The sequence below is a fragment of the Antechinus flavipes genome, chromosome 6 (genome assembly GCF_016432865.1).
Source record: "Antechinus flavipes isolate AdamAnt ecotype Samford, QLD, Australia chromosome 6, AdamAnt_v2, whole genome shotgun sequence".
Lineage (NCBI taxonomy): Eukaryota > Metazoa > Chordata > Mammalia > Dasyuromorphia > Dasyuridae > Antechinus > Antechinus flavipes.
The window spans coordinates 163,943,676-163,966,103 of NC_067403.1; the positions used below are offsets into that span (position 1 = coordinate 163,943,676).

A 22,428-nucleotide genomic window follows, 5' to 3' on the forward strand; every position below is an offset into this window, starting at 1 on the left:
CACTTGAATATATTTTTTAATGTTTCATATGATAAAATGTAATAAAGAGCTTCTGCTGCATACCAAAGAATAATGGTTGTCATGAGAAAAAGGTCTTGTGTGATCAAGTTATGAGCTGAACTGGTCTTTTTTTCATGGAGCATCATTTTCTCAAAAATGAACAGTGAGCCTGTCAGTTCAAGTAACAAATAACTTATTTTTCTATTTTGGTAGTATTTTATTTTTCCAATTACATGTAAAGATAGTTTTCAACATTCATTTTTGTAAGATTTAGAGATCCAATACTTCCTCACACCCCCAGAACAGCAAGCAATCTGATATAGATTATACATATACAATCATTTAAAACATATTTCCATATTAGTCATGTTGTGAAAGAAAAATCAGAATAAAAGGAAAAAACCAAGGGAAAAAAAGCAAACAAACAAACAAACAAAAAAAAGATGAAAATAGCATGTTTCCATCTACAGTCAATCTCCATTATTCTCTCTCTGGTTTCTATTCTGAGTCTATGGGGATTATCTTAGATCACTCGCTGTATTACTGAGAAGAATAAGTCTATCACAATTGATCATCATATAATCTTGCTGTTATTATGTACAATGTTCTGGTTCTGCTCACTTCACTCAGCATGAGTTCATGTTAAGTCTTTCCAGGCTTTTCTGAAATCATCCTGTTCATCATTTCTTATAGGACAAAAATATTCCATAATATTCATATACCATAACTTATTAAGCCATTCTTCAACTGATAGGCATCCATTCAGTTTCCAGTTTCTTGCACAAAAAGAGTGCTACAAACATTTTTGCAACGTGGGTCTCTTTCCCTGCTTTATGATCTCTTTAGGATACAGGTCCAGTAGAGACACTGTTGGATCAAAGGGTTTACACAGTTTTATAGCCCTTTGGGCATGAACTTTGCAAATCTTAAAAGTGTTATATAATTGTTGGCTATTATCATGATGATGATTAAGGTAACAACATGGAGCTGGGCAACTAAGTGGCACAATGGATAAGGCACTGGGCTTGGAATCACAAGACTCATATTCTTAAGTTCAAATCTGGCCTCAGAAACTAATGGATTGAACATGGGCAAGTCACATGTTTATTTTCTCACCTGTAAAATGACCTGAAGAAGGAAATGGCAAACCACACCAGTATCTCTGCCAAGAAGATCTCGAATAGGGTCATGGAGAGTTGGCCACAACTGAGACAACTAAACATCAAGAACAACAAAAGCAGTACTAGGAATTAGGAGTTGGAAGTCTGTTCCAGTATGGTTTATTGGATGCCTGTGTATGATTCTTATAGAAAAGCTCCCTCCCAGTATAAAAGACCTGAGTGCACTGTGGGGGATATCTCTGTTTTCCTGATTACCCCTGCCTAGATAATTTTTGAGCATCAATATCTGACACTACCTAGCTTTCTAAGTATGTAGTTACCAAATGCAACCCTGCAAGTTCACAAAGAAATGTATTTAGAAGTGAAGGAAAGTACATATGAATAATATCAGTCTCTCAAAAGAAAAAAAAGAAGAACATTTTGTAACAGAAAGCTACCCATTTGTGCAGGGGCCTCTACAGTCTCAGTCACAGTGGAATAAGGAAGGACATCTCCATGAGGAGGTGTCCAGGGGGCCTTCATATTAGTGTTCTTCTCCACAGCAGTCATTGAGTCTTAATAGCATTGTTTCTTCTGTGGCTCATGCTTCCTGTAGCTCTTGCAGATTTTACTAGTTGCTATTGACTGTACCATTCCCATTCATCTTTCTATGTCTCTTTATGTACTTTGACTCCTGCTCTCCCCAGGTCCCAGAATATGGCATCAGGTGCCCCTCCTTGTTGCATCCTTTTCAATGTTCTGCCTTAAGTCAATACTATCTACTGTAGTTTTCCTCTACTCTCAGAAGAAGGAATTATTTACCTTCCAGGAGAACTTTAACTATTTCCAGATTTCCTATGTTGTACTTCAAAAATAAGTCTTTTTGACTTGTAGCTAGAGCTAGAAAAAGAATTTCTTTCAATACTTAACAAGTGGCTATGTTTATATATTACCAATTTTACTCACGGTGAGTTGAGGCAAAATTTGACCTCTTTACTCCAGTGCTCAGATTTTAGACCTCCCATTCAGTTACATCCCATAGATCAATGACCTGGATAAAGACATGTTTATCAAATATGCAAATCATATAAAGTAATATTCCTGACACAGTTAATCTTGAAAGTAGGCTGAATAGGTTGATTATGTGGCTGCTTAAGTAATTTTAAATCATTAAGTAGTGTGATTAGTTGATGGAGTAAAATGAGAAAAGGAAGTGGAGCCATGCTCACTCATTATTAGTCCTGTTCTTCATGTCTGGCTAGACTCTGAGAAACTTCCTTAAACAGGTTGTCATGAACATATATGAGGAACAAAGGTTCTAAGATTTATTCATGACCCAAATGTCTGAATTAATTCTTCTGAGCCAGCCTTTAGACTTTAAAGCATGCTATAGGGGAAGCAAACAAGATAACATGGAGGGCTCTTTATTTAGTTTTTCTTTCTTTGGTGTGTCTTATGTAGATGATATTGGCCAGCATATTTGCTTTGGGCTAGAATTGGTCCTAATGCAGAGGTTCAGGAATTTCATATTGTTTATACATGAGATTGCTGTCCCCAAAAGGCTGAAAATGGTCTGTTGTTGTGTGTGTTGTGTGTATGTTAAATGTATTTGTACCTAGATAGCTCAACATAGATTTTCTTGGTTTCCTCTTCTTCCTCCAGTGAACTCAATGCAGAATCCTGATAGCTATACCCAGAATTCAAGTTATTTTTGAGGTGAGCAGCGAAACAAGTCTATATATAGCTAACAATCTCCTATCAGAGGTTCCCCTTAGATAAAGTCATATGACATGAGTTCAATACAAAAACATTTAATGAAACAAGACCAGAAATGTCATAATAAATCAAGCAGCAAAATTTTATGGCACCCATAATTTAGTCACTTCATCCCGCCTCCAAGGGGAATGTGAGTCAATTCCCTCTTACAATCACCCATTCTTTTTAATAATTATTATCTACTAGTATTGTTTCATTGTCACAAGTTACAGAATACTAGTCTTCAAAGAATTAAATGTCTTAAAATCAATGAAAAAAATTGAATAATTCAATTCTACAAAGATGTTGATACTTTAGCAGTTTCTGGGAGGTTATGCGAAATACAAAAGAATAATAATATGGCTGGTCCTTGTCCTTAAAGACATTAGTCTAGATGACAAATACAATAGAAAGCAATTAAATGCCCAGGTTCAAGACACTGTATTAGATATAGAGAGTAAATAAATATATATGTATCTTTATATGTGTGTATATGCTTGTATATTTTAAAAATATATAATCTCAGTTGTCAAAGATTTTATAGTCTAGTTGTTAATAAGTAACACAAGACAGACATATATGAATGAGTTAGATAATTATATAAACTATTAATGCTTCTTTTATTATTTTGTTAGATGAAATACACCATTTTGAACTAATGTTAATTGATTGGCTTATTAAACATCATTTTGATCAGGTGATGATCAACAAAGTCCTGAAATCTGGGGTATTTTTCTGGGGGCCCACATATGAGGGGAGCTTTAGGTACTCCAAGAGTTTCAATGTGAAACATATTTATCTCATTTCTTTCTTTTTAAAATAATATTTTATTTTTCCCGAATTGTACATAAAATACTTTTAAACATTTTTATCATTTTGAATTTCAAATTCTTTCCTTTCTTTCCTCCCCTAACATAGGATATATATATACATATATATGTATATATATATATGCAATCATATAAAACATATTTCCATATTAGGTTGTGAAGGAAAACACAGAGCCCCAAAAAAACCTATGAAAAAAATAAAGTAAAAAATAGTATGCTTCAATCTGCATCGAGAATCCATCAGTTCTTTCTTCTTTCTCCAGACATGGAGAGCAGTTTTCATCAGAAGTCCTTCAGAATTATCTTGAATCATTGTATTCATCAAAGTAGATAAATCATATAGTTGATCATTGTACAGTATTGCTGTTATTATGTATAGTGTTCTCTTGGTTCTTATTTCATTTGCTTCAGTTCAGGTAAGCCTTCCCAGATTTTTCTGATACCATCTCACTCATCATTTCTTATAGCTTAATAGTATTTCATCACAATTATATACCACAAGTTTTTTTAGCCATTCCCCAATTGATAAATCTACTCTCAATTTCCAATTCTTTGCCACCACAAAAGAGCTGCTATAAATATTTTTGTACATATAGATCCCCTTTTTTTCTTTGATTTCTTTGGGATACAGACCTAGTTGTAATATTTCCAGGTCAAAGGGTATACAAACTTTGATAGCCCTTTGAGCATAGTTCCAAATTGCTTTCCAGAAAAAAATATGACCAATCTGGAAAGGTACTCTCTCCAACATAAATGAATTTAAATCTTTTTCAGAATGTTTTAGCAACTATATACTCCAGGCCTTCAGGCACTCTGGCTCATTCTCAAAGAATCCTATCTTCTTGCATTGTAAAATGTCATCTTGGCATGGGGCCCAGGCTAGCTTCTTAATGGTGCTGTTGTGCCAAAACACTAAAATATGAGGTGAGAGTTGAATTCTCTAATAAGCTCATTTGAGTTTTGACTTCAGTTAAATCTATTTATTCCACTACACTGTTTCATATAATGCACATGCTGTACATAATGAATGCAGTCCTGTTTTATTGCTGCTTCAGAATTTGCTGGGTAGGCAATTCTTAAGCTTTTCACTTCCTGGAAAGTCTCTTGTGTAGATTTTGGATGCCAAGCTTTAATATGCATTGCAATTTTATTAATTTTGGATGTTTTGTGTGTGTGTTTGTGTGTATACGTATAATATAAAATGTATATTTTAACCAGAACTCAAAAAATCTCTTTGGAATTAATTGTGGTCGTATTCTATTTTTTGTAAGCATATTTCTCTATATATTTAAATATGTTTAAAAATCTCATTTCTCTCAAAAAGTTTTAAAATGTATTCCCTTCTTTTTATGGCTTACAATAACTATAAAGAAAACCTAATTGGTATAATAATTAAAGCCCTAGATCTGGAGTCAGGAAGACCTGAATTGGAATACACCCTCATATAGTTAACTAGTTATATGATCTTGGACAAGTCACATAATCTTTGTCTGTCTTAGTTTTTTCTTCTATAAAAATGAAGATAATAACACCTACCCTATATGATTGTTGTGAGAATCAAATCATATAATATTTATTTATTTTATCTTGTTGTTGTAGGTTATGCTTTATTTAAACATAAAACTATCTTCATATATGCCTACCTCCATGGTTTGCTTTTAAGTAAAATTTTTTTTCAAATAATAGCCTTTTATTTTCTTTTTCCCCCCAAGTTTATTTTATTTAAAGAAACAGAATAAGAAAAAAGAAAAAACAGAAAAGGAATACAAAACAAAAGAGAACATTGTCATGCGCCCAGCAAACATCAGGGAAGATTCAAAATATATAACAACAAATATCAGTTCAAGAAAGTATATATATTAGTAGAAGAAATTATATTCATGAGTGTCCATATCTTTTCTTTACTTCTTTGTAAATTGTTCTTGTGTTCTCTGCTGCGTACCTTTTTACTTTATTCTTTTTTCCCCCTTTCATCCTCCCCACTTCCAAGTAAGTTATAGTTAAGAAAGGATATAGTTAATACATGTATTTATTTGTGTGTGTGTGTGTGTGTGTGTGTGTGTGTATACACACACATACATATACATACACACATACCCCCTACACACACATAACTTTCCTATCCCTGCTGACTCTTTGCTTGAATTCTGCTAATTTATCTTGCTATTACTTAACCTCCCCCAACCCATGGATCCCTCCTTTGTTTTCTTCCCTCACCTTTTGCTTCCTTTCCCTTTCCCCTTACTTCTTTACAATTTATATATAATGTTGCCTATTTAATCCATGCCCAATGTGAGTAGGTTTTCAGAATTATAAGTCTTCCTCCCTGTTCTACTACTTTAGTATTAGAAACGAGTCATGTCTGTCACAGTTGCTATATACAATGTTTTCTTGATTCAACTCACTTCACTTAGTATCAGTTCATGTAAATTTCTCCAGGTTTGTTTCCTCTGAATCTCATTTGTATGATATAATAATTGTTTTTATCTTAACTCTGCCCCACTTTTTCTTTTCAGCTGTCATATTGTTGATGTCAATCTTAAACATATGCTATGAATTTCCCATGTAAAAAAACAAACAACTTATCCATATTGAGTTCCTTGAAATTGATCTTTGATATTGGTTCTTATATGTTAAATTTTCTGTTAAGTTTTGGTTTGGTTGATAGAAAGTCCTGAAAATCTGCAAGTTCATTGACAATCCATTTTTTCGTGTTCAATATTATAGAGAATTTTGTTGGATATGATATTTTTTGGCCACAGGCTGTTCTTTTGATTGTCGGTAGATATGATTCCAGGATCTGTGGTCTTTTATTGTGGCTGCTGATAAGTCCTGTACAATTTTAATTGTAGCTCCACCATATTTGAATTGGTTTTTTCTTGTTTTTTTGTAAAGTCTTTTCTTTGATCTGGGGGTTTTGAAATTTGGTAATAATGTTCCTATGTGTTTTCATTGAGGTGATGATTAGTTGAGTTTTTCTATTTCTATTTTCCCCTTATGTTCTAACTCTCCAGGACAATTTTCTTGGATTATTTCCTGCATTATTGGGTCAAGGTCCTTTTTTTGATCACAACTTTCAGGCAGTCTAATTATTCTTATATTTTCTCTTCTGGTTCTGTTTTCTAAATCTGTCATTTTTCTTATGTTTCCTATTCTGTTCTATTTTTTTCATTCTTTATAATGTTTTATTTCTTGGTGTCTCATAGCTTCACTGACTTCCCCTTACCCAATTCTAATTTTCAAAGAATTATTTTTGTCTTTGGGACTGTTTCTCCTTTTCCAGTTGATTAACTTTTTTTTTCATAATTTTCTTGTTTTTCTTAGATAGTTTTGTTTTGTTCTGTTTTGTTTTGTTTTAGTTTTTCCTCAGTGTCTCTTATTTGATTTTTAAATCCTTTTTTGATTTATTCTATAAATTCTCTCTGGGCAGAGAGCCATTTCACATTATACTATATATATATATATATATATATATATATATATATATATATATATATAAACTTTTTTTTTACTTCAGTGTCCTCTGAAGATGAACCCCAGTCTTCCCCATTCCCATAGTATGTTTCTATGGTGGGATTCTTCTTTTCTGATTCATTTTCTTTTAAATAAGGGGTGAGAACCTCTAATCCTGGAATGGGGTGGATGGTATCTCTGGCTTCCCTTCAGCTCTTCCCTCTGACCAGGAACCCCAAACCAAGAGCTCCACCCTCCAACAAGTACTCACAGCCAGCAGCATCCCTGCCTCTCTGCTTATGAACTCATGGATATGTTGGTTCCTGCTTACCAGGACTGTGTCTCTGTAGCACAGCTGGACCTGGCATTTCCAATCAGCCAAGGTTACTCAGTCTTCCAGGATTCAGACCAGGATTCCATGATGGCTTTTTTTTATTTTCAAGATACATGTAAAGATACTTTTCAACAATCTCCTTTGCAAAACCTTGTGTTCAAAACTTTTCTCCCTCCTTTCCCCTCTCTCCCAGACAGCAATATAAATATGTTCAATTCTTCTAAATGCATTTCTATTTTTGTCATGCTGCACAAGAAAAAAACAGATCAAAAAGGAAAAAAAATGAGAATTAAAAAAGCAAGCAAACAATAAAAAAGGTGAAAATACTATGTTGTGATCCACACTCAGTCCCCACAGTCCTCTCTCTGGGTGTAAATGGTTCTCTTCATCACAAGATCACTGGAACTGGTCTGAATCACCTCATTGCTGAAAAGAGCCTCGTCCATCACAGTTGCTTTATACAATGTTTTCTTGGTTCAACTCACTTTACTTAGTATCAGTTCATGTAAATCTCTTCAGGTTTTTCTGAAATCATCTTGCATACCATTTTTTATAGAATAATATTCCATAACATTCATATATTATAACTTATTCAGCCAACTGATGGGCAACTACTCAATTTCCAGTTCCATGCCACTACAAAAAGGGCTGCCACAAACATTTTTGCATCTGTAGGATATTTTTTCCTCTTTTATGATCTCTTTGGGATATAGATCCAGTAAAGAGACTGCTGGAACAAAAGGTCTTAGTTCCAAATTGCTCTTCAGAATGGTTAGATCAGTTCACAACTCCTACCAACAATATATTAAGAGTCCTGGTTTTCCTACATTCCCTCAACATTTATCATTATTTTTTCCTCTCAACCAAATATTTATAAAGCATTTTACAATCCTTAAGGTGCTATATAAGTACTAACTATAACTGTACCACTTCTGTCATATTTCCTCCTCATTTCAAATAGAATTTAAGACTTAAGAGGGAGCCTAAATTCCCTTATGAGATTAGCTACTGAGGATTCAGAGTTGTATACATCTTTAATTTTAGGACTCAAGTCAAAGTCTTAAAATCATAGTGGTTGGATATTTACAAGTTTGTTTAGCGGATATCATAAAAGGATTACCATCTCTAATGAGAAAATGAGAGTTCAATTTCATAAGGGGTCATAATAAAAAGTAAGCTGTACATTTTTAAACCTGAGTCTAAAACAAATTGTAAAATCACATATTTGGAAAGCAGATAAAATTTGTAGCTAAGAATCACAATGGAGGCAGGGTTGGTTTTGGAATCAGGAAGATCTGAATTCTAATTCTGTTCCATTATAATTACTAAGTATGTGATCCTTCCTGTGCACGTTACCCACTTTGAACCTCAGTTCCCTTATCTGGATATTAGAGTTTCCAGCTCTTCCAGGATTATTGTGTGGATCAAATGAGATAACATTATGCATAGCTCCTTGCAACCTTAAAGTGCTATAAAAGTGCTTCCTACTTTTGTCGTTATTAACCCACAAAATATTCTGGAATATCATGAAATAAAAGATAAAAATGGATTAGCTGATTCAAAAGAACAAAGCTATCAACTTGCTCTAACTGAAATTTATATTTCTAAAACGAGGGAAGAATTGAAGAGACCAAGTTCAGAAAAAACTTTTAATTAGTGTTTGATTGTTGCCATTTCCTAAATGAAAGGTTCTCATATGGAATGCATCTGTATTTCCCAATTTTATGAGTTTCTGCTATTTTCAGTTTTGGAATCTGAAAAGTAAAAATGAAAAGTGTAAGACAGGAACACTGGAAATATGCTTTAAGCTCTTCCATGTGAAAATCCCTCCCATTAATTCCATGACTTTGTTTTCCTTTCATTAATACCTCATATTTGTCTTTTCTTTCACTTTTAAAATAAGTGATTTATATCTACTACCTGTTTCTTCACCACTCATTCCTTCTTTCCCTTCTTTCAATCTGACTTCAACTCTCTATTTTTTAACCAGTATCAAATTGTTTTGAGAATTTCTGCTTTTGAGAATTCCTGTTTAAAACCTGATATTGATAAACTCCCTTTGTTCTCATTTTTATTAATTATCTTCCTTGATATTTTTGACTTTTAATGCATCCATATGCATTGTTTGCTATGTTGTCTAGTTCTATTAAGTAATTCATTGGTAGTTTGATTGGTATGGAAGTAAATAAGTAAAATAAAGTCATTCTTATTAATTGGCTTGGCTTACTCATGAACAATTAATATTTCTCCAATTTTTGAGATCTGTCTCTTTTCTTTTGTAAATATAATTACATAGTTCTTGGTTGTATTTTAGTAGGTAGACTCCAAAGATTTTTACACATTTAATTGTTATTTTAAGTAGAATCACTTTATTTCTTTCTGTTGGGTTGTATTGTTATTATACAGAAGAGTTGATGATTTATATAGATTTCTTTTATCTTTTGCTATTTTGCTAAAGTTAATAATTGTTATTATTAGTTAATTGATTATCTAGGTCTCTTTAAGCACACCATTCATCATCTGCAAAAATGACAATAATGGTTCTTCTTCATCCATGCTTATTCCTTCTATTTCTTTTTCTTGTCTAAATATTATAAACAGAATTTCTAGTGCCATGTCAAATGTAAGTGGTGACCAATCAAACTCCCAAGAAACTATTTTACTGACCTAGAAAAAATAACAACAAAATCCATCTGGAAGAATAAAAAGTCAAGAAAAGCAAATGAAGGTAGCCTAGCTGTACCAGATCTAAAAGTATATTACAAAGCAACAGTCATCAAAACCATTTGGTACTGGCTAAGAAATAGAATAGTTGATCAGTGGAATAGGTTAGGTTCACAGGACAAAATAGTAAATGACTATAGCAATCTAGTGTTTGACAAACCCAAAGACTCCAGCTTTTGGGATGAGACTTCACTATTTGACAAAAACTTCTGGGAAAATTGGAAACTAGTATGGCAGAAATTAGGCATTGACCAACACCTACCACCATATACCAAGATAAGATCGAATGGGTTCATGATCAAGACATAAAAATGATATTATAAACAAATTAGAAGAACATAGGATAGTTTACCTGTCAGATCTGTGGAGGAGGAAGGAATTTGTGACCAAAGAAGAACTAGAGATCATTTTTGATCAAAAAATAGAAAATTTTGATTATATTAAGTTAAAAAGTTTTCATATAAACAAAACTAATGCAGACAAGATTAGAAGGGAAGCAATAAACTGGGAAAACATTTTTATAATCAAAGATTCTGATAAAGGCCTCATTTCTAAAATATATAGAGAATTGACTCAAATTTATAAGAATTCAAGTCATCCTTCAATTGATAAATGGTCAATGTATATGAACAGACAATCAGGTGAAGAAATTGAAACTATTTGTAGCCAAATGAAAAGGTGCTCCAAATCACTATTGATCAGAGAAACACAAATTAAGACAACTCTGAGGTACCCCTACATACCTCTCAGATTGGCTAAGATGACAGGAAAAGACAATGACAAATGTTGAACGGGATGTGGGAAAACCCGGAAACTCATACATTGTTGGTGGAGTTGTGAACAGATCCAACCATTCTGGAGAGCAATTTGGAACTATGCTCAAAAAGTTATCAAACTATGCATACCCTTTGTTTTTACTGGGCTTATATCCCAAAGAGATCTTAAAGGAGGAAAAGGGACCCACATGTACAAAAATGTTTGTGGCAGCCCTTTTTGTAGTGGCCAAAAACTGGAAGCTGAATGGATGCCCAACAAGTGGAAAATGGCTGAATAAATTGTGGTACATGAATATTAGGGAATATTATTGTTCTGTAAGAAATGACCAACAGGATGAATTCAGAGAGGCCTGGAGACACTAACATGAACTGATGCTAAGTGAAATGAGCAGAACCAGGAGATCATTATACATAGCAACAACAAGACTATATGATAATCAATTCTGATGGAGGTGCTCTCTTCAACAATGAGATGATTCAGGCCAGTTCAAATTGTTCAGTGATGAAGAGAATCAGCTACACCCAGAGACTGTGGGAACTGAGTGTGGACCACAACATACCATTTTCACTCTTTCTGTTGTTGTTTGCTTGCATTTTGTTTTTTTCCTCAGTTTTTAATTTAATTTTATAACTATATAAATATGTATACATATATTGGATTTAACATATTTACTATGTATTGGACTACCTGCCATTTGGGGGGAGGGTGGGAGGAAGGAGGGAAAATTTGGAACAGAAGGTTTTGCCAGGGTCAATGTTGAAAAATTACTCATGCATATGTTTTTTAAATAAAAAGCTTTAACAAAATTTTTTAAAAATGTAAATGATGACAATGGATAACTTTGTTTTTACCTCTGATCTTATTGGAAAATATTCTAGTTTATTCCTATTACATATTATACTGGCTCTTGCTTTTAAATATCATTAATTGCTATATTTTCTAATATCTTGCCTTCTCGAAGTCATTTCTAGTGCCCTGCCTTCCGGAAGTCATTGCTGGAATGCTCTTCTCTGGTTCTCAGAGATATGTCTAATTTCTTCAACCAGCACCAATACATTATATTTCATCCAGTGGCTAAAAATTATTTACACATGACTGATTGGCCAGCTGTTAGAACATAGAGAATCTTGCTAGTTACCTTCATTGGGGTGGGGGCATGAGACACCCTCATGCACTGTCACTGAGCTGCTCACAATTGGCTCTCTGTGCCATTGTAATGTGTTGGGATGACCTTTTCATTGAAGTGCTGCTCTCTATTGCCCCCAATTCAACTCCAGAACTATCTAAATGACCTTAACATAGTTATCATGTCCAGCCCCAAGTCCTTATTTCTCTGGGTTAAGCATAGTTTCTTCCACCAATTCTCATATATCATGAATTTGAGGCCTTTCATCATTCTAATTGCCCTCCCCTGTTTGTTCTTTAGCTAATCTATGTCGATCTGGTTGGCCAGAATTGAGCATGATTTTTCAGATGAAGTCTGCTAATAGCAAAGTACAGTAGGGTTATCACTCCCTGGATGCTATGCCCCTCCTGATGCAGCCCAAGATTATGTTACTTTTTTTTTGGCTGCTACATAACACTAATGATTCTTTTCTGAACAACTGCTTCCCTCATCTTCTATTTGTGGCATTGATTGTTTTTTTGTACCTAAGTGAAAGTCTTTACAGTTATCTCTATAGAATCTTACTAGATTCAGCCAAATTCTTTAACCTTTTAGATTGTGATGGTCATCCACTGAATTTGCTTTCCATCCCAATTTTGTGCCATCTGCAAATCTGATAAGCATGCCTTTAGCCAAATCATTAATAAAGATTAAATAGCATAGATCAAACACAGATTCCCCATGATATTCCATTACAGAAAACACTGGAATTGAACCACAAACATTTACTTTTTGGGTCTGGTCATCCAGTCAGTTTTGAAGTCATCTGATTGTATTTTTATCCAATTCATTTCTTTCCCTTTTCTCACAAGAATAGTATGAGGTTTTTTTCTCAGAAGCTTTGTTAAAATCAAAATAATTGATAACCAGAACATTCTCCTGCTCTACTAATTCAGTAATCTTTTCCAAAAAGGAAATGATCTTTTGTCATAATTGTATAAAATCATCCTCTATATTATACTTTATAAATGAACTGTTAAATGTTTCAGGAAATGAATATAGGACTACATTCTACAATACAAACAAATATGGAGTTTATTTAATTGATATAATTATATTTCCTTTAGGCCTTATTATGCTTCTCTTTTCTAAGATTATTATTTCAGTAGTACCAACTAAACAAAAATAAATCTAATTCAATGGCTAATCCATGTTCTACCTTAAATACAAAAAGGATGGTAAACTTCTTTTAATATATTAACTAATCTTTGATAAATCTGTAAAAGACTAGAAAATATATCCTTAATGGCTTGTTCATATACTAAAATAAGCCATTTGGGAGATAACTCTAAATGAAAACATAGAATCAGAAATTAGATTTTTTTTTGGTAAAAGACAGCTATGAACCTTACTAATTATAATTATATCAATTATAAAGGTTACCTATAAAGGTGAGATAGTTGGAAAAGTGTTAGACATGGAGGCAGGAAGAATTGAGTTCAAATCCAGTCTCAGATGCTTATTAGCTGCGTGACTCTGGGCTCACAACCTCGGTCTATCCCAGTTTCTTTATGTACAAAATGAAGTTAATAGTAGCTACTACATCCCAGAGTTGTTATGAGGAACTAATGAGATAATGTTTGTAATGTCCTTTGCAAATCTCAAAGAGGCATAGATTGTTTGCTCTTTTATTAGGGAATATAGCTCATAGTAAATATTATTTCTCAATATTATCTAACTTTTCCAATTGCATGTAAAGATAGTTTTCTTTTATTAGCATTTTATTTTTACAATACAGGCAAGGATAATTTCCAACACTCAATATCGCAAAACTTTGCTTTCCAATTTTTTTGGAATGGATGCCCATTCTTCCTGTCCTCTCCTACATAGCAAGCAATCCGATATAGGTCAAATAGATGCAATTGTAAAGATAGTATTCAGACTTACATGAACTGATGCTAAATGAGGTGACTAGAACCAAGAGAACACAGTACACAGCAATAACAAAATTATATGATGATCAATTGTGAGGAACTTGGCTCTTTTCAACAAAGAGGTGATCCAGGTCAATTCCAATAGACTTGTGATGGAGCGAACCATCTTTATCCAGAAAGAAGACTATAAAGACTGAATATAGATCACAACATAGTATTTTCATCTTTTTTGTTGTTTGCTTGTTTTTTCTTTCTCATTTTTTCCCTTTTAATCTGATTTTTCTTGTGCAACATGATAAATGTGGAAATGTTTAGAAGAATTGTACATATTTAACCTATTGGATTACTTGCTGTCCAGAGTATGGAAGAGGTGGGGAGGGAGGGAGAAAAATTGGAAACACAAAGTTTTGCAAGGGTGAATGTTGAAAACTATCTTTACTTGTATTTGGAAAAAAATATTAATATAAAAATATAGTTTTCAACATTTATTTTTATAAGATTTTTAAGATATATTTTTTCCCTCTTTTCTTCCTTTATCTGCCCTCTCCCCAAAACAGCTAGCATTCTAACAGGTTATACATGTACAGTCATTGTAAACATATTTCCATATTTGTAATGTTGTAAAAGAAAAATCAGACCAAATGGGAAAAACCATGAGAAAGAAAAAGCAAACCAAAAAACAAAAAAGATGAAAATACTATGCATCAATCCACATTCACTCCAATAAAGTCCTCTCTCTGGATGTGGATGCCATTTTCCATTACAAGTCTTTTGGAGTTGTTTTAGATTACCATATTTCTGAGAACTAAGTTGATCTTCACATGATCTTGCTGTTACTGTGTACAGTGTTCTCTTGGTTCTGCTCACTTCCCTAAACATCAGTTCATGTAAGTCTTTCCAGGCTTTCCTAAAATCAGCCTGCTCATCATTTCTGATAGTAAAAAAATTTAAAAGTTAAACATTTATTTATTAAATATCTACTATCTGTAAAACCTTTTACTAGCACTGAGAATCCAAAAATAAAAATAAAGCTGGCTCTTCCCACAAGGATCTCAGACTCTACTGTGGATGGGAATATGGAATATGTGTAACAGAATGTTCAGACACTCTTGGACTGATTTCTATTTAGATGAGTCTCAGACTGATTTCCTCATAGGCAAGGTAAAGTCTAAAACCTAACTGGAATCTTGGAATTTGTAATATAGATGGACAGCCTTCTTTCCCAGCTTTGAGAACAACTGGATTATCACACATTTAGAACCCAAGTTGATGTATTTTTCTTGAAACACTTTGATTATAATCTACACGATTCCTTCTCCTCCTTTCTCTCCCCCTTTTCCTCTTCTTCCTCCTTCTTCCACTCCTTCTTCTTTCTTTCCTCTTTTCCTTCCTTCTTCTTTTCCTTCTTTCCTTTTCCTCTTCCTCCTTTTCCATCTCCTTCCTGGTATGTTAGAGAATCAATTACTGGCTCTATTGCATTACTTGAACTTTTGCTGGTGTTTCAACATTAAAAGTTCTTTAAGGGATAGAATTTGAATCTGTTAGCTTCATTTTCTTGTTTCTTGGATTATATCATCTCTCCTATTCTAGAGACTTTGAACTAAAAAAGATCTAAGTTCAAATACTTTCTGAAATATTTATTAACTGTATGACCCTGGACAAGTCATTTAAACTCTCAGTGCCTCATTTTCCTCATTTATAAAATGGATATAAGAATACCACTTGACTCCCGGGATAGTTGTGAAGATAAAATGAAATAATATTTATAAAGCACTTCAAAAATTGTAAAACATTACATAAATGCTGGCTATTATTACTACAGGGTACATTCATTTCACAAATCTGTTACTCATTTTCCTCATCTATAAAATTAGGGGGTGGCATTCAATGGCTCCTAAGGACCTTCCTGACTAAACCTGAGATCTACTCTTGCTGTGTCATTCTTAGAAAATTGAAGGTGAGGATTGTTTTAGTGAAACAAGAGGCTGCTGTCATGATATCTAGTAGAATTCTCATACTTTCAACTATACTTCCACTTGATGTGACCTTGCTCCTAGATATTATATGGAACTTATATTCTCTCCTTAGGTATTGCTATGGTTTTGGAGTTACATAATCTTTGATTTTCAAATCTTATATATTTATTTTCAACAGCAATGGAAATGCCAAGTGGAACTCTATGTTTTTCAGAGATTTCAAGGGCATTGAAGTTTTATCTTTTTTCTTTTTTTATTAGATTTTTATTTTCAAAACATATGCATGGATAAATTTTCAACATTAACCCTTGCAAAACCTTGTGTTCCAAAGTTTCCCCCTCTTCCCTCCATCCCCTCCCCTAAATGGCAAGTAATCCAATATATGTTAATTATGTTAAAATATAATTAAATCCAATATATGTATACATGCTGCACAAGAAAAATTAGATTAAAAAAAGGGAAACAACAAGAAAGAAAACAAAATGCAAGCAAACAACAAAAAGAGTGAAAATACTAAGTTGTGATCCATACTCAGTTTCCACAATCCACTCTCTAGGTGCAGATGGCTCTCTTCATCCCAAGATCATCAGACGTGGTCTGAATCATCTCACTGTTAAAAAGAACCAGGTCCGTCAGAATTGATCATCACATAATCTTGCTGTTGCTTTGTACAATGATCTCCTGGTTCTGCTCATTTCACTCAGCATCAGTTCATGCAAGTCTCTCCAGGCCTCTCTGAAATCATCCTGTTGGTCATTTCTTACAGAACATTAATATTCCATAATATGCATATACCATAATTTATTCAGCCATTCTTGAATTGATAGACATCCACTCAGTTTCCAGTTTTTTCCCCAATATAAAAAAGGCTGTCACAAACATTTTTGTACATGTGGGTCCCTTTCCCTCTTTTAAGATATCTCTGGGATATAAGCCTAGTAGAAACATTGATGGATCAAAGGATATGAACAGTTTGATAGCCCTTTGGACATAGGTCCAAATTGCTCTCCAGAGTGGTTGGATCAGTTTACAACTCTACCAACAATGTAATTTTTAATTAGTTAATTAATTAATTAATTTTAGTTTTATTATTTTTTTTTCCAAGATTTCCTCTAACATTTGTCATTATCTTTTCTTGTCATCTTAGCTAATCTGAAAGTGTGTAGTGGTATCTCAGAGTTGTCTTAATTTGCATTTATCTGATCAGTAGTGATTCAGAGAATCTTTTCATATGACTAGAAATGGTTTCAATTTCTTCATCTGAAAATTATCTGTTCATATCCTTTGACCATTTATCAATTGGAGAATGGCTTTAATTCTTATAAGTTTGAGTCAATTCTCTATATATTTTACAAAATGAGGCCTTTATCATAACCCTTTAATATAAAAATGTTTTCTCAATTGATTGCTTCTCTTCTAATCTTGTCTGCATTAGTTTTGTTCATACAAAACCTTTTTAATTTAATATAATCAAAATTATCTATTTTGTATTCAATAATCTACTCCAGTTCTTCTTTGGCCACAAATTCTTTCCTTCTTCACAGATCTGAGAGGTAAACTATCCTTTGTTCTTCTAATTTGCTTATAATATCAATCTATGTCTAAATCATGAACCCATTTCGACCTTATCTTGGTATATGGTGTTAGGTTTGGGTCAATGCCTAGTTTCTTTCTTTCTTTTTTTTTTTTAATAGCTTTTTATTTACAAGCTATATGCATGGGTAATTTTTCAGCATTAACAGTTGCAAATCCTTTTGTTCCAACTTTTTCCCTCCTTCCCCCCACCCCTTCCCCCAGATGGCAGGTTGACCAATACATGTTAAATATGTTAAAATATAAGTTAAATACAATATAAGTATACATGTCCAAACAGTTATTTTGCTGTATAAAAAGAGTCCGACTTTGAAATAGTGTACAATTAGTCTGTAAAGGAAATAAAAAATGCAGGCGGACAAAAATAGAGGGATTGGGAATTCTATGTAGTGGTTCATAGTCATCTCCCTGAGTTCTTTCCCTGGGTGTACAATGCCTAGTATGGCAGCAACATAGCCAGCAGTTTTTGTCAAATAGTGAGTTCTTATCCCGAAAGTTGGGGTCTTTGGGTTTCTCAAACACTAGATTACTATAGTCATTGACTATTTTGTCTTGTGAACCTAATCTATTCCATTTACTATTCTATTTTCTAGCCAGTACCAAATGGTTTTGATGACCTCTGCTTGATAAAATAGTTTAGGTCTGGCACAGCTAGGCCACCTTCACTGGCATTTCTTTTATTAATTCTTTTGAAATTCTTGACTTTATTTCCTTCCAGATGAAGGAAAATTTGTTGTTATTTTTTCTAGATCTGTAAAATAATTTCTAGGGAGTTGAAGTAGTATTTTTAAAGAAATAAAGAATACTGTTTTGCTGTCATAGAAATTGACAATCAATTCAAGGCATGGTCAAAGCATTTATTAAGCACTTATTGTATACCAGCTTCTTTACTAACGTCTGGATCTTATTTGGATTATAAAAGTATATTTTTTCATTATTCCAACCTAAAAGGAGGAAATATCTCTGAAATATGGAATGTTTTATGAATTTGTATGTGATCTTTGCACAGAGGCCATGCTATTCTTTGTACCATTCCAGTCTTAATCTATGTACTGCCAAAGCAAGAACTTATGTGAACAACAGAGCCTCAGAATCCATGTTAGTCTTCTTTGGCTGGCAGTTATGCAGTGACATGCTCCAGTAAACTGTCTTGGTGTATGGGTTAATTTTGCTTGAGAGGGACCAACAGATCTCAAAGTTGTCACTTAAGCTTTTCTATCCCAAGCTTGTAAAGACTTCCTCTGGCAGAAGAGGCAGATGGGCACAATTTGTTCCTGGGGCCATGAGGGCAGCTGAAGTGAGCTTTGTGGCCTGCTCAGACATGAAAAATGCCAAGGCAGTCCCTCCCAAGCCATTGCCAGCTCTTCTGACTTTTGTCCTGCCACTACATTTGATGATTCTGGAAGAGAGAGTAAGGCTGATGACTTTGTGTAATACTGTCTGACAAATCTAATTCATGTGTAAGTCATTATGTCATTGACCCTCCCCAATTCCAAAGGATGAACAACGGATGCTAACTTCATCATTGTTCAATGATACTTGCTGTCTTTGGCAAATATCTAACTTGGCACTTTGCAAAATATATCAGTGGATTATTGTCAGTCTCAAAAAGTTAGTCAGACTTGAGTTTTAGCTCCACATACTTAGTTGTTAAATTCTTGTGACAGTGCATTAATTTGTTTTTGAGTCACCTTTTTATTTCATTTATTTATTTATTTTGCTGAGGCAACTGGGGTTAAGTGACTTGCCCAGGGTCCCACAGCCAGGAAGTGTTCAGTCTCTGAGGCCAAATTTGAACTGAGATCCTCCTGACTTCAAGGCTGGTGCTCTATCCACTATACCAACTAGCTGTCCCTGGTGCATTAATTTTGGATATTACTATTACTGTTAAAGAAAGAAATAAGTTTCTGATGGTCATCATTCTCTTCATATAATAGTTCCTAAATCTTCCTAGCTTGGATTTGTACATAAAACAAAAGGGTCAGAATGGCACAAAACTGGGGCATGTGTGAAATGACTGACTGAATCTTTAAATACTTGTTCATGGTTATCTGTTCAGTGATCTCCAAATAACTTCTGAGAGTTTTTTTGGATCTTTCTTGTTATAGTTCTCTTCAGCCATATATCCACATGTAAGATGGTTAAATGATTTAGCCATAGAAGCATTATTTTTACAAAGTTATGGTGATAAACTCCAAATTTTAGAAAATTTGTTATATCTTGTAGGTTCCTGTTTTTCCAGGTCAGTGTTTATTCCTTTAGAGATATTTTATGACCTATATACTTAAAAAGAGGCTCTGCAAAACTGAAACCTTTGCACTAGATAATATTAATTATAAGTCTCCCTTGGCTGGTTCTGAAGGAACTCGATTTCCAAACTATGTTTTTACTTGTTCTGGTACATACTTGTTCCAGATTGATAAGAATTCCCTTATTCAAACCTTTTGACCCCACTTCCATCAGTCTTGGTCATTTAAACTTCATAGGAATTACAGAGTGAGAGATCTTTGAATGCAACATCTGGTTGACTTTGTGTTTCATTCCTCACTCCCATTATGCTTCTCAAATTCTTGCAAATAATTGTTCCAGGTATCAAAGGCTTTGTGAGCCACAGATCACCTAACAAGCCTTTAATCTGTTCCCCTGAAGTTTTCCATTAGCTTTAAAATAAAACCTAATTGTTTATTCAATGTTATAAAATTTTGAAAATAACTCCAATTACATTCTCCACATAAAACTGCTTTAAAAAAAACAAAAAAAATCTAAAAATCTTAAGATAAGGATTCTCATAAGGATGAATATGAAAATGACAGTATGAATTAATGTAATTAAACAAAACATTATGGGAGATTAATGTGAAAATATAACTATGTTTCCTACTTCACATTTAGTCACTATGTGTACAAAAATATATTTTCTAGGTAAAATGGTTATCAGGTCTATAATGGGGAAGGGAAGGAGAGGAAAATGAGAAGTAGAAGGAAGAAGAAATGGAGGAGGAGGAAGAGCTGAAGATGAAAGAAAAAGAAGAAAAGAAAAAAGAGGAAGAGGAGGAGGAGGAAGAAGCAGAAGGAGAAGGAAAATCAGGAAGCCTGTGGAAAACAAACTCCAACTCTAAAAGATTGTAAAGGAAGAATAAATGGAAAAAATGAAAGGAGAAGAATTTGTGATCAGGAATGGAGTATGTGGATGAGAAGGAAAGTGGCAGGAAGAAAGCAGATTGTATTAAATAAAAACCATTAATGTCAAGCTCACTTGCCTCTCATCAACTTCTTTGCAAAGAAAGAGAGAGAAGTATCAAAAGTATAAAAGGATAGGGCATAGGGAAATACCCAATTTACAATAACAACTGTGAAGATAATTCAGATTTACATACCCATAAAATAAAGGAGGTAAAAGAATTTATTAGAAAGCAGAATTAATGTATTTTAAATGATAAGTGGTCAAAAGATATGAACAGGCAGTTTTCAAAAGAAGAATTAGAAAGTGATCCAAATCATTAGTAATAAGAGAAATGAAAATGAAAACAATCTTAAGGTTTTACCTCACATCCAGCAAATTGGCAAAGATTATCAAAAAAAAGATATCCCCCCCTCCCCCCCTCCCCCCCTCCCCTTCTAGAGGAGGCAATTCATGGGTGTGAAACCTTGCATATGTTTTTAGATTTTTTTTCCAGTGGAATTTTCTGATATTTTCTTCTCATTTTTTTCATCAAAAAAATTAATCTTTATTATGTGAGACGGCTTTCTGGGAGTAGGGGGAGAATACCAAGAAAAATTTAGATAATATAATAATAAAAGATATCAAGTTTTTTTTTAAAAAGAAAAAAGCAGAACCTAACAAAATACTTGAAAAAGAAACACTTGAAATATTAAATCTTAAAATTAAAGCAAATTATATTAAACTTCAGCTGAAATCAAACGAGCCATTAAGATCTCAAAAAAGGCGACACTCAAAACCATCAACAAAAAGAAATTACCATAGACAATGAATTAATATGAATACTTAATAAATGTGCACCAAATGGCATAACATCTAAGTATCTAAAAAAAGTTAAGCATTTATAGGAAGAAATATATAGAAAACTATATCAATTGTGAATTTTAATATATCGCCCTCAGACCTAAATAAAGCTGATTGAATGGAGACCAACTATCTAGCTCCAACATATTTTGTTATTGTTTTAATTATTTTTGGTCATGCACAACTCTTCATGGACCCCTTTGGGGCTACTGTTACTGGAACAGTTAGCCATTTCCTTTTCTAACTCATTTTACAAATGAAAAATTGGGGCAAATAGGGTGAAGTGACTTGCCCAGGATCACACAATAAGTATTCTGAATTTGTATTCTGGAAGATGAGTCTTCCTGATTCCAAGTCCATCACGATTACACTTAGCTGACCTTCCACATACCTGCTATAACAAAACCTGAAATTTGCAGAAAATGAAATAATGATCAAGAAATTCAATGAAAAGTTACAATGAATTATTGAGCTCAGGAATTGACAAGGAAAAAAAACAATCAGAAACCTATGAGCAATAGAAAAAGGAACCATCCAGAAAGCAAACATAGGTAAACAAGCCAATAGCGTCTCAGTATGACCAGAAAGACATATAGTTTTAGATCTCTGGAGGTAGTAGATTGAAGAGCTTATATAAGAAACTAGCTAGGGAGGTGGTCCCAAGCTGATTCCATGCAGCTGTAAGAAATGATTGAACAGAATTGAAAGATTGAAAAACAAAGAAAAGAAAACATAAGATCCCTGACATCAAAAACAACTGACCAATAACCAACTATCCATCTCAGTAGGACCTATGCTGAAGCATATTACTCATTTCCTGAGAC

The 22,428-nt window shown here is 33.5% G+C and overlaps 1 long non-coding RNA gene and 1 other non-coding gene across 2 annotated transcripts in view; one reads left to right on the forward strand and one right to left on the reverse strand.

Moving 5' to 3' along the window:
• LOC127539869 (uncharacterized) overlaps positions 1 to 20,830 on the forward strand; it is a 41,443-nt gene extending 20,613 nt beyond the window's left edge. The window contains exon 2 of the long non-coding RNA XR_007948038.1: positions 20,503 to 20,830. This is a non-coding gene — a long non-coding RNA (uncharacterized LOC127539869). The remainder of the gene's footprint in view (positions 1 to 20,502) is intronic.
• Positions 18,546 to 18,649, reverse strand: LOC127542210 (U6 spliceosomal RNA). Its single transcript, XR_007948595.1, has one exon. It is a non-coding gene; the product is annotated as a U6 spliceosomal RNA (small nuclear RNA).
• Positions 20,831 to 22,428: the final 1,598 nt, after the last annotated feature.